General features: G+C 45.3%; 1 long non-coding RNA gene across 1 annotated transcript; it reads right to left on the bottom strand.

Moving 5' to 3' along the window:
• Nucleotides 1-2,529: 2,529 nt before the first annotated feature.
• Nucleotides 2,530-4,135, bottom strand: LOC143939974 (uncharacterized). The gene is made up of 3 exons (XR_013263774.1): nucleotides 3,954-4,135; nucleotides 3,014-3,118; nucleotides 2,530-2,678 (listed from the first exon to the last, which is right to left on the bottom strand). It is a non-coding gene; the product is annotated as an uncharacterized LOC143939974 (long non-coding RNA).
• Nucleotides 4,136-13,996: the final 9,861 nt, after the last annotated feature.

The raw sequence follows: 13,996 nt of genomic DNA, 5'->3' as shown, positions 1-13,996 counted from the left end.
TGCCCGATGCATGGGGGCAGCTGGGGCGGAGGAGCGATTTTGCTCCTAATACCGCGTACATACGGTCAAATTTCCGACGGAGGGCTTGCCCGTGGAAAAGTTCGACCGTGTGTACGCGGCATAACTTTTTTGCGGGAGGATGCCCCCATGCTTCGGCATATATAAATGGTGCATGTATGTCCATCATTAGAAGTGGGTGGATGAAGGGAGGTATTCTAATGGTGGGCATACCCACTGATCGATCTCTTTTTTTTCATTCAGCCAACATGACACTCAGCAAATAGCTTGGGGTGTCTACTTTCCAAAATGGGGTCATTTGGGGGGGTTATGTGCTAGTTTGGCATTTTATGGCCTTCGAAACTGTAATAGGTAGTGAGGAGTGAAATCAAAAATTTGCGCCCTTAGAAATTCAGAAGGTGGCGATTGGTTTTTGGGGCCCCGTACGCAGCTTAGCTCCCAGAAAGTCCCACACATGTGGTATCCCCCTACTCAGGAGAAGTAGCAAAATGTATTTTGGGGTGCAATTCCACATATAACCATGGCAAGTGTGAGCAATATATAATTTAGTGACAACTTTTTGTAAAAAAAAAAAATATTTTTATTTTTTGTCATTATTCAATCCCTTGGGACAAAAAAAATATTCAATGGTCTCAACATGGCCCTCAGCAAATAGCTTGGGGTGTCTACTTTCCAAAATGGGGTCATTTGGGGGGGTTTTGTGCCATCTTGGCATTTTATGGCCTTCAAAACTGTGATAGGTAGTGAGGAGTAAAATAAAAAATGTATGCCCTTAGAAATCCTGAAGGCGGTGCTTGGATTTCAAGGTTCACGTACGCAGCTAGGCTCCCAAAAAGTCCCACACATGTGGTATCCCTGTACTCAGGAGAAGCAGCAGAATGTATTTTGGGGTGTAATTTCACATATGCCTATAGCATGTGTGAGCAATATATCATTTAGTGACAACTTTGTGCAAAAAAAAAAAAGTTTGTAATATTCTCGCAACTTGTGGCAAAATATAAAATATTCCATGGACTCAACATGCCTCTCAGTAAATAGCTTGGGGTGTCTACTTTCCAAAATGGGATCATTTTGGGGGGTTTTGTGCTATTTTGGCATTTTATGGCCTTCGAAACTGTGATAGGTAGTGAGGAGTGAAATCAAAAATTTGCACCCTTAGAAATCCTGAAGGTGGTGATTGGTTTTCGGGGTGCCGTGCGCGACTAGGCTCCCAAAAAGTCCCACACATGTGGTATCCCCATACTCGCGAGAAGTAGCGAAATATATTTTGGGGTGCAATTCCACATATAACTATGGCATGTGTGAGCAATATATCATTTTTTTTGTCTTTATTCAATCCCTTAGGACAAAAAAAAAAATATTCAATGGGCTCAACATACCCCTCAGCAATTTCCTTGGGGTGTCTACTTTCCAAAATGGGGTCATTTGGGGGGGTTTGTACTGCCCTGCCATTTTAGCACCTCAAGAAAGGAGATAGGCAGTCATAAATTAAAAGCTGTGTAAATTCCAGAAAATGTACTCTAGTTTGTAGACGCTATAACTTTTGCGCAAACCAATAAATATACGCTTATTGACATTTTTTTTTTACGAAAGACATGTGGCTGAATACATTTTGCCCTCAATGTATGACTAAAATTTAGTTTATTCGATTTTTCTTATAACAAAAAGAAGAAAATATCTTTTTTTTTCAAAATTTTTTTCATTTATATCGCAGAAAATAAAAATCGCAGAGGCAATCAAATACCATCAAAACTCTATTTGTGGGAAGAAAAGGACGCAAATTTCGTTTGGGTGCAATATTGCATGACCGCACAATTACCAGTTAAAGCAGTGCAGTGCGGAATTGTAAAAAGACCTCTGGTCCTTAGGCTGTTAATTGGTCCGGGGCTGAAGTGGTTAAATTATGATGCTTCTACATTATATTATTCTCATCATCACTTGTATTCAATATGATTTGTATTTTCACATTTGATTGCAGGGCAGAGCAAGTGTTAAGTAATATGTACGTTTTCTCTGCTAGGTAATAATACATATTTGTATGCTGCCATTGCCATGGAGACTTGATGGCAGTAATTAATTCCAAGCAGCAAGCATTTAAGTAGCTGCAATCATAATTCCTGCGCCTAAGCCTGAGCCTTAGTGACAGGGCTGCTGTTAGAGATCACAGGGCCCCGTACTGCTTCCATGACAGGGTCCTGCTCTCTCCCCCCCAGAAAATACCAAATTCTATTTTTGCTAAAAATACCAGAGAGATTTAGGAGTATGGCCTCAAATTAGACAAACATTTTATAAGACGACAAAAATGTACCATCATCCATTAGTAAATCAGGAGAAAGTGTTTTGGGATTGTGGGAATGGTAGGGGAGCTGTACAAACTGGTCTACCTTATACCAAACCCAGACCCAAAGGGGTTGATGTTGGACTATACCGGTACTTAATTACATACAAACAGAAATCAGAAGGAATTATAAAGAATAAAATTCATATAAAGTTTAATGAACAACAGGCATGGAAAAAATACAAAAAACAACAATTAAAAAGCTAATACACCCCAGATTCGTGTGTACAGGTTACTCATGGTCGAGTTCCATTCTGGTGGTGTAAATGAGCAATTCCTCTCGACTAGTTTCGCGGAGTTATCCGCTTCCTCAGGGGGAGGTCTATAATATTGAACAATACATAACAGTCAATAATTCATATAATTATACAATTACAATATACATAAGAACAAAACAACTGTAAAAATAATATTTACAGTAAAGGGAATATAGGGAGATTTTGTTCACTCAGAGGGGAAAAAAAAAAAGAGGAGAAATTGAGTCCTCTCTGTATTACCCCCCCGGCTGGCATGGGGGATAGAATGCATATGATGATGATAAGGTAAAAAATTAAATTAAATTTGAGTACATATATGTGCATGCCTATAGTGGAATGCACATATAATCTCACAAAAACATATATAATTAAATATTCCAAATAATGCATTAGTTATTACCTGCCAAAAGGGTATGTATAAGGCAGACACAAATATCAAATAGCGTTGCGTATTAAGAATCTTGAGCCTATGAAGATATGTAAATGCTATAGATATAAGCCATTACTGCAAAAAATAAAAGAAAAGGAAAAGAAATGTTGTATTGTGTTATAAAGTCACAGATTAGATCAAAAGTTTCTTTAAATATATTCACTACCTGGCTGATGAAAAGACGTCCCAATAACAGGAGCGATAATATATAGTCATATAGAACTCATTAAATGGTGGTAGATGGAATGGGTGTGCATAAAGCGGTTCTTCACCCTAAAGGGGAAGTTCCCCTAGTATCATCCCTCCCCCCTCCGGTGCCACAATCGGCACCTTTCGGGGGGGAGGGGGGTGCAGTTACCTGGATAATCCAGGTAACTGCACCCACTTCCGGCCAGACCGCCGCATGGCTCCGCCCACCGCCGCATGGCTCCGCCCCCGTTGTGTTCTGGGAAACACACAGTTCCCAGAGACACAGCGGGGAACCAGCGCAGCGCGACTCGCGCATGCGCAGTAGGGAACCGGGCAGTGAAGCCCTCTTGCTTCACTTCCCGATTCCCTGACAGAGGATGGCGGCGGTGGCTGCAGCGAGACGAGCGATCGCTCGTCATCTGCCGCCGACATCGCTGGAACCTGGGACAGGTAAGTGTGATATTATTAAAAGTCAGCAGCTGCAATATTAGTAGCTGCTGGCTTTTAATATTTTTTTTTTTTGTGCAGCTCCTCTTAATAACCACCCTCATCCAAAGATGATTGTCAACAATATAGAATTCCAAAGCTTAATTGACTTCAATGATTCCAATATATAGTGTTCCTGCAACTAAATATGCAATGGAATCTAGATTCAAACTATGTAATGACAAAAATGCCTCCTATAGCCATATCCAGTGGATGTACATGATGAAGATATTACCTGATAGCAGAAGGAGAAAAAGAAACATCCGTCACATAGCATTGCAAGCCCAGAACAGCGGTCTGAATTGACCGCTGTTTTATGGGATCCCCAACGAATGTGACGTCAGACGCCGCCGACGTTCCCGCCGGCGGGAAGCCCGACGTCACATCGTCAGCACCTCCACACTTTATAGGTGCGGCGCAATCGAGCGTCGCACCGGAAGTTTGATTGGTGTCGGGTCCTAAGAACCTGCAAGCCTACAAGGAGAGAGGGGAGGAAAAGAACAACTCCCCTCCCGGCCAGGAGGCGCACATGTCCGCCGGGGAAAGAGCAAGGAGAGGAACAGAAAACTCCAAGACAAACCAAATGATAACCAAACAGCACCAAACCAAACAAAACAAACGCAAAATAAATACAAAACAAAACGAAAACAAAACCAACAAAAAAACAAACAAACAAACAAACAGAGAAAAAAAAATATTTTTTTTTAATTTTTAAAAAATAGGTCTGAGCGAGAGGGATCTCCCAATAGTACAAATATTCTAATAGAAAAGGAATTTTAGTTAACATTATTATACATATGTACAAGTACAATATTGAATATTATCAGGCAAAAAATTACCAAGGTATTAGAGGGAGCAAGAGATAGTAGAGAAAAAAAAAATACACTAAAATCATTATTATATGACACATTTACTGGCCCCTTTCCCCGCTATACAACCTGAAACATCCTCTTGTGTGCCTGCAACAGTGCCAGTGGGAGAGGTAAAGAGGAAAGACGTAAACACTGCAGAAAAAAGGGGTGCATAGGGGGGCCGTGAAAGCAGGGGATGGGGTACGGATGCTACGGGAACTGATCCCCCTGCGGCACAGCTGGATGAAGGGAGCGGAGGAGAAGCCGGCAGTGCTGCAGGAGGAGGCAGAAGAGGATCAATGTCTGCAGAAAAGCACTACAGCTGGCCCTCCTGCTCAGCGGGCCTGCTTAGTGAAACTATCATACATTTTTCTTATACATACAAATATTCACTTATGAAACTTCTGCATTTCTCACTTAAAAACCCATATTATTTCTGTAAACTTTTTTGCTTAGCCCATGTCATACATCCTACATTTAGTATAAAATAATGTTGCTATACAGAAATGAGAAAAGAAAATTACTGTGAGCTTTTTCACATTTCTCAGATTCAAGAAAGAGTCATGCTGCGTACACACAACTGTTTTTACCATCAGAATAAACTCTGGCGGTTTTTCTGACGGAGCTCCACTGAAATGGACTCGCGTACACACGATCACACCAAAGTCCGATCATTTAGAATGCGGTGATGTACAACACGTATGACGGGACTAGAAAAAGGAAGTTCAATAGCCAGTAGTCAATAGCTGCCCTTGCGTTGTTTTTGGTCCGTCGGAATAGCATACAAATGGTTTTCCCTATAGGAATTGATTCTGTCGGAAAGATTTAAAGCATGTTCTATTTATAGGTCTGTCAGAATTTTCGAAAGAAAAAGTCAGCTGAAGCCCACACACAATCGGAATATCCGATGGAATGATTCCGCCAGACCTTTTCTGCCGGAAAGTATGACCGTGTGTATGCCGCATCAGGGTTTATTTACCTTTTTCACTTTCAGAAGTTAAAGTCACACTAAACTCTGGTTTTAAAAAAAGAAAATTCTATTTAAGTATGAATTCTAAACTAAAAAAGTACCTTCTATTGCTCTCAGCCTCCCTCTTTTGCTTACTCTTGAGATGGACTATGGTTAATGGAATGTATAGTTTGCTTAGAGTAAAGCACAGGACCATTAGCTAACGTGCACTCAGTGGCGGCTGCAGCTCAAAAATTTTTTGGGGGGGGGGGCGCAAACAAACTCAAAAAATCTGAAAAAAACCCTCCAATCAATCAATTGCAGCCTCAATGTGCCATTTAATTGCTGCCACTGCGCCCATCAAATGCAGCCATTGTGCCCATCAAAAGCAGCCACTGTGCCCATCAAACGCAGCCACTGTGCCCATCAAATGCAGCAACTGTGCCATCAAATGCAGCCACTGTGCCCATCAAACAAAGCCACTGTGCCCATCAAACGCCGCCACTGTGCCCATCAAATGCTGCCACTGTGCCCATCAATTGCTGCCACTGTGCCATCAAATGCTCCCACTGTCCCCACTGAATGCTGCCACTGCCCCCCCGCCTGCTTGCCGTCTGCCCAGCACTTACCCTGTCTCGGTGGGGCAGCGGGTGATGGCGGCGAGCAGTGTCCTCCATGCTCCTCCATGTCCTCAATGTCTTCTTCTCCCGTTCTCTTCTCCCGTCCTCTCCTATAATTGGACACCTCATAGGTGTCCAATCACAGCGCCTGTCATTTCAGCCAATCAGGTGATGGGAGACCCCAGCACCTGATTGGCAGAGAGGTGGTTCAGTGTTATTAATTCACTTTTCTAACACACCTGGGTGAACTGTGAGCGTCAAGCATGGAGCTTGCAGGTCACCTTTTTTGACGCCTATGGCTCTAATCAGGTGCTTCAAAAACATCCCCCGCTACTATAATTCAGGCCCCAGAAAAGGGTCCGGGTGCCTGAATAGGCGGTGGCAGCGGTGGCCGTGGATATATTCATGCAATGCATGAATCTATCTAGTGGTGGAGAGAGGGGGCATTGCCTGTGCGCCCTTATGGATGCACTGCTACTGCGTACACTGCTCATTCCAAATAAACAGAAGTGGAAGGGAAAAGGAGAAGTTCAGGAGCTCATAATAAGGAAGCAGAAAAACACAGTAAGAAACAATTAAATTTTTTTTATGAAAGATAGATTAGAGGACCATTAAAGTGGAAGTAAACCCTCCTATCGTTTTCAGCCAGGAAGCCAACCTTTGGCCTGTTTGATTTGATTGCTGCACATGTGATCAGTTATGACACCAGTCATTGGATAGCTTGACTGGTTGAGAGCACATCCAACGTGCCAGTTAAATTCCCGGCAGCTTCTGGAAATTTAACTTTATTTTAAACTGTGGGTTTACTTCTGCTTTAAGTAATGGATAGATTAAAGTAGATGTAAACCTGATTCATGAAATTTGACATGGGCACATACAGTGGTGTGAAAAAGTGTTTGCCCCCTTCCTCATTTCCTGTTCCTTTGCATGTTTGTCACACTTAAGTGTTTCGGAACATCAAACCAATTTAAACAATAGTCAAGGACAACACAAGTAAACACAAAATGCAATTTGTAAATGAAGGTGTTTATTATTAAAGGTGAAAAAAAATCCAAACCATCATGGCCCTGTGTGAAAAAGTGATTGCCCCCCTTGTTAAAACCTACTATAACTGTGGTTGTCCACACCTGAGTTCAATTTCTCTAGCCACACCCAGGCCTGATTATTGCCACACCTGTTCACAATCAAGGCATCACATAAATAGGAGCTGCTTGACACAGTAAGGTCCACCAGAAGATCCTTAAAAGCTACACATCATGCCGAGACCCAAAGAAATTCAGGAACAATTGAGAAAGAAAGTAATTGAGATCTATCAGTCTGGAAAGGGTTATAAAGCCATTTCCAAAGCTTTGGGAATCCAGCGAACCACAGTGAGAGCCATTATCCACAAATGGCGAAGACATGGAACAGTGGTGAACCTTCCCAGGAGTGGCCGGCCGCCCAAAATTACCCCAAGAGCGCAGCGACGACTCATCCAAGAGGTCACAAAAGACCCCACAACAACGTCCAAGGAACTGCAGGCCTCACTTGCCTCAGTTAAGGTCAGCGTTCATGCCTCCACCATCAGGAAAAGACTGGGCAAAAATGGCCTGCATGGCAGAGTTCCAAGGAGAAAACCACTGCTGAGCAAAAAGAACATCAAAGCTCGTCTCAATTTCTCCACAACACATCTTGATGATCCCCAAGACTTTTGGGACAACATTCTGTGGACCGATGAGACAAAAGTGGAACTCTTTGGAAGGTGTGTGTCCAAGTATATGTGGCGTAGAAGGAACACTGCATTTCATAAAAAGAACATTATACCAACAGTAAAATATGGTGGTGGTAGTGTGATGGTCTGGGGCTGTTTTGCTGCTTCAGGACCTGGAAGACTTGTCGTGATAAAAGGAACTATGAATTCTGCTGTCTACCAAGAGATCCTGAAGGAGAATGTCCGACCATCTGTTCGTGTACTCAAGCTGAAACGAACTTGGGTTCTGCAGCAGGACAATGATCCTAAACACACCAGCAAGTCCACCACCGAATGGCTGAAGAAAAACAAAATGAAGACTTTGGAGTGGCCTAGCCAAAGTCCTGACCTGAATCCTATTGAGATGTTGTGGTATGACCTTAAAAAGGCCGTTCATGCTCGAAAACCCTCTAATGTAACTGAATTAGGACAATTCTGCAAAGATGAGTGGGCCAAAATTCCTCCAGGACGCTGTAAAAGCCTCATTGCACGTTATCGCAAACGCTTGGTTGCAGTTGTTGCTGCTAAGGGTGGCCCAACCAGTTATTAGGTTTAGGGGGCAATCACTTTTTCACACAGGGCCATGATGGTTTGGATTTTTTTTCACCTTTAATAATAAACACCTTCATTTACAAATTGCATTTTGTGTTTACTTGTGTTGTCCTTAACTATTGTTTAAATTGGTTTGATGTTCCGAAACACTTAAGTGTGACAAACATGCAAAGGAACAGGAAATGAGGAAGGGGGCAAACACTTTTTCACACCACTGTATATCTGTAGTGTTTTCTTATCTCTCTCCAAAGCACTGAGTCCTGTGGATTTCTCCTGCTCAGTAGCTCTGTTATCAGCCTGATAGCTTCTGACAAGTTTTCCATCACTGGAGATAAAAGCAGCCTGAGATTTGTGTTGTGGGAGGTTGCTATAAATAGATTAGCACATAGCTTGACTTCTCACAGCACAGCTCTGCACATTACTTCCTTCCTTTGCCAATGTGCTGTATGCCAATAATCCACTCCCAGTGCTGAACAGAAGAGAAAAATCTGTAACACGGTGTGCACTTTCTAAAGGATATATACAGTATCTCACAAAAGTGAGTACACCCCTCCCATTTTTGTAAATATTTTATTATATCTTTTCATTTGACAACACTGAAGAAATTACACTTTGTTACAATGTGAAGTAGTGAGTGTAGAGCTTGTATAACAGTGTAAATTTGCTGTCCCCTCAAAATAACTCAACACACAGCCATTAATGTCTAAACTGCTAGCAACAAAAGTGAGTACACCCCTAAGTGAAAATATCCAGAATGGGCCCAATTAGCCATTTTCCCTCCCGGTGTCATGTGACTCGTTAATGTTATGCCGCGTACACACGAGCGGACTGTATGGCGTACTTAGTCCGTCGAAAAAACATTTCAGCGGACAGTCCGCCCGTGTGTGGGCTTCAGCTGACTTTTTCAGCGTGCTGTCCGTCGTACTCGCATTTCGGCAGACAATCCGGCCGTGTGTATGCCAGTTCGCCGTACTTTTGAAATGAGCAGACTTTTCCCGCCCAGAGAAAAGTCCGCTCATTTTGGCGGGTATCCAGGTAGGCGGGGCCCACGAAGGAGACGTCGCTGCCCCCGCCGCCTGGTATGGACTTAAAGGGGAACCCCAACGCCGAAAAAAATCGGCGTGGGGGTCCCCCCCAAGTCCACAACAGACCCTTGTCCGAGCACGCTACCCGGCCGGCCAGGAAAGGGGGGCGAGCGAGCGCCCCCCCTCCTGAGCCGTACCAGGTCGCGTGCCCTCAACATGGGGGGGTGCCTTGGGGAAGAGGGGGCCGCGTGGCCCCCTACCCCAAAGCACCTTGTCCCCATGTTGATGAGGACAAGGGCCTCTTCCCGACAACCCTGGCCGTTGGTTGTCGGGGTCTGCGGGTGGGCGGCTTATCGGAATCCAGGAGCCCCCTTTAATAAGGGGGCCCCCGGATACCGGCCCCCCACCCTATGTGAATGAGTATGGGGTACAATGTACCCCTACCCATTCACCTGTAAAATAAAAGTACAAAAAAAACACAACACACGAGATAAAATACTTTATTGCACAGCTCCGGGGGTCTTCCGTCTTCGGGGGGTCTTCTCGCCAGACTCCTCCGCTATCTTCTTGTAGCTCTTTTGCTAGCGGAGGAGTCCGGCTTTCTTCCTCGCCGCCGGCCTCTTCTCCCGACTTCGGGGGTCTTGTCCCCCTCTCCGGTTCTTCTGCCGGGCCACCGCGCCTTCTTATAGCTCTTTCACAGGCGGTGGCCCGGTCTTCTGTCGCCGCCGCCTTCCGTTCTTCTTCTTCTTCTCCTTCTTCTCCAGGAGATGTTGACTCAACGCTCTCTCCGGCCACAATGCCAGGGCCGTGCTGCGCGGCCACTTATATAGGGACAAGGGGCGGTGTCACATGGCTTTATGTCACATGGGTTGGTCACATGGGTTGATGTCACATGGGGACTATGACATCGTAAGGGGGCGGGGTCACCATGTGACACCAACCCATGTGACATAAAGCCATGTGACACCGCCCCTTGTCCCTATATAAGTGGCCGCGCAGCACGGCCCTGGCATTGTGGCTGGAGAGAGCGTCGAGTCAACATCTCCTGGAGAAGAAGAAGAAGAAGAAGAACGGAAGGCGGCGGTGGCGGTGACAGAAGACCGGGCCACCGCCTGTAAAAGAGCTATAAGAAGGTGCGGTGGCCCGGCAGAAGAACCGAAGAGGGGGACAAGACCCCCGAAGTCGGGAGAAGAGGCCGGCGGCGCGGAAGAAAGCCGGACTCCTCCGCTAGCAAAAGAGCTACAAGAAGATAGCGGAGGAGTCCGGCGAGAGTATTTTAGCTCGTGTGTTGTGTTTTTTTTTGTACTTTTATTTTACAGGTGAATGGGTAGGGCTACATTGTACCCCATACTCATTCACATAGGGTGGGGGGCCGGTATCCGGGGGCCCCCTTATTAAAGGGGGCTCCCGGATTCCGATAAGCCCCCCGCCCGCAGACCCCGACAACCAACGGCCAGGGTTGTCGGGAAGAGGCCCTTGTCCTCATCAACATGGGGACAAGGTGCTTTGGGGTGGGGGGGCCGCGCGGCCCCCCCTTCCCCAAGGCACCCCCCCATGTTGAGGGCACGCGGCCTGGTACGGCTCAGGAGGGGGGGGGCGCTCGCTCGCCCCCCTTTCCTGGCCGGCCGGGTAGCGTGCTCGGACAAGGGTCTGCTGTGGACTTGGGGGGGACCCCCACGCCAATTTTTTTCGGCGTTGGGGTTCCCCTTTAAGTCCATACCAGGCGGCGGGGCCAGCGTCGTCTCCTTCGCGGGCCCCGCCTACCTGGAGACGCGCTCGAAATGAGCGGACTTTCCTCCGCGTGTGTGGGCGAGTCCGTTCATTTCAAAAGTAGGGCGGATAGTACGGCAGACTTAGTCGCCGTATTAGTCCGCTGAAAAAGTGGTGTGTGTGGGCAAGTAGCCCGTTCGGAAAGTCCGACGGACAGTCTGGCGGAAAGTACGCCAGACTAAGTACGTCATACAGTTCGACCGTGTGTACGCGGCATTACAAGGTCTCAGGTGTGAATGGGGAGTAGGTGTATTAAATTTGGTTTTATCACTCTCACTCTCTCATACTGGTCACTGGAAGTTCAACATGGAACCTCATGGCAAAGAACTCTCTGAGGATCTGAAAAAAAAGAATTATTGGTTTACATAAAGATGACCTAGGCTATAAGAAGATTGCAGAGTCCCTGAAGCTGAGCTGCAGCACAGTGGCCAATACCATACAGCAGTTTAACAGGACAGGTTCCCCTCAGAACAGACCAAACCACAGTCGACAAAAGTAGTTGAGTGCACGTGCTCGGCGTCATATCCAGAGGTTGTCTTTGGGAAATAGATGTATAAGTGCTGCCAGAATTGCTTCAGAGGTTGAAGGGGTGGGGGGTTGGCCTGTCAGTGCTCAGACCATACGCCACACACTGCATCAAATTGGTCTGCATGACTGTCGTCCCAGCAGGAAGCCTCTTCTAAAGATAATGCACAAGAAAGCCCGCAAACAGTTTGCTGAAGACAAGCAGACTAAGGACATGGATTACTGGAACCATGTCCTGTGGTCTGATGAGACCAAGATAAACTTATTTGGTTCAGATGGTGTCAAGTGTGTGTGGCGGCAACCAGGTGAGGAGTACAAAGACAAGTGTGTCTTGCCTACAGTCAAGCATGGTGGTGGAAGTGTCATGGTCTGGGGCTGCATGGGTGCTGCCGGCACTGAGGAGCTACAGTTCATTGAGGGAACCATAAATGCCAACATGTACTGTAAGATACTGAAGCAGAGCATGATCCCCTCCCTTCGGAGACTGGGCCGCAGGGCAGAATTCCAACATGATAACGACCCCAAACACATCTCCAAGACGACCACTGCCTTGCTAAAGAAGCTGAGCATGTCTCCAGACTTAAATCCTATTGAGCATCAGTGGAGCATCCTCAAAGAGAAGGTGGAGGAGCGCAAGGTCTCTAACATCCACCAGCTCTGTTATGTCGTCATGGAGTGGCTACCTGTGAAGCTCTGGTGAACTCCATGCCCAAGGGGGTTAAGGCAGTGCTGGAAAATACTGGTGGCCACACAAAATATTAACACTTTGGGCCCAATTTGGACATTTTCCACTTGGGGTGTACTCACTTTTGTTGCCAGCGGTTTAGACATTAATGGCTGTGTGTCGAGTTATTTTTAGGTAGCAGCAAATTTACACTGTTATACAAGCTTTACACTCACCACATAACATTGTAGAAAAGTGTCATTTCTTCAGTGTTCTCATATGAAAAGATATAATAAAATATTCACAAAAATGTGAGGGATGTACTCACTTTTGTGAGATACTGTACAGCTGAAGACAGCAGATATACATGCACAACATATGTAGGGAGATTTGTTTCATCTCTGCATATCATCTGAGGCTGTTCTTAGATTGTAAGCTCTTCTGGGCAGGGCCCTCTTAATCCTCTTGTATTTTATTGTATTGTAACTGTACTGACTCCTTTTATATTGTAAAGCGCTGCGTAAATTGTTGGCGCTATATAAATCCTGAATAATAATAATATGTGAGGGTTTACATCCACTTTAAGATTATTTTTGGAGAATAAGGAGTATAGATTGGTGTCACTTTAACCAGTTCAGGTCCACCAGTAAAACTGCTATAGGGCGGCACCTGTGTACCGGATCATGTATACATACATGATCCGACACCTCTGGGTAGAGGCGCGCATACGCGCTGCCGGGAGATCGCTTCCACTGTGATTACACAAAGTGTAATCACAGGAGACGATCGTCAGGTCCCGCAGATCCGAAGTCCACCGGCACCCACCGATTGTGAAGAAAAGACACACAACTGTGATCTACCTATGTAAATAAGGCAGATAGCCATTTTGACAGGAGGAAAGGGATGGAATTTGTGTTCCTGCAAAGCAGAGAACAAATTCTATCTCTTCCCTTAGTAAAAGCACCTCACACCGCACAGTAAAACACTGGCTAGGCACACATTTAACCCTAAAGTAACTCAGTGACGTATTGCAAAAAATGGCCTGGTCATAGTTACATAGTTACATAGTTATTATGAGATAACCAAATAATTCAATTTTAGTCTCATCTGACCATATTAAAGCACCTTGGCCAAATGGAAAAAGGTGTTTTGGTTAGACAAGACTAAAATGGAATTATTTGGCCTCAAAACCAAATGATATGTTTGGCAAAAATCCAATACAGCGCACCATCCAAACAACACCATTTCTACAGTAAAGCACGGAGGTGGTAATATCCTGTTATGGGGATGTTTCTCTGCAGCAGGGACTTGTCACTTGTCAGGATAGAAGGAAAAATGGATGGGGTAAAATATTATTAAATTCTTGAGGAAAACCTGCTGCCCTCTGCCAGAAAGTTTTCAATGGGAAGAAGGTTTACCTTCCAACATGACAATGAGCCAAAGCACACAGCAAAAATGACCACACAGGGGTTGAAGGAGGAAAAAGTGAATGTCCTTGCATGGCCTAGTCAGAGCCCAGACTTAAACCCTATTGATAATCTATGGAATGACTTGAAGGCTGCAGTCCACAAATGGTCAACATCAAAAGATTTG

Source organism: Lithobates pipiens, unplaced genomic scaffold (genome assembly GCF_037356315.1).
Source record: "Lithobates pipiens isolate NorthernLeopardFrog02 unplaced genomic scaffold, aLitPip1_a1.2 Scaffold_3, whole genome shotgun sequence".
Lineage (NCBI taxonomy): Eukaryota > Metazoa > Chordata > Amphibia > Anura > Ranidae > Lithobates > Lithobates pipiens.
Note: the sequence above shows the minus strand (reverse complement) of the source record. Positions and strands in the feature narration are given on the sequence as shown.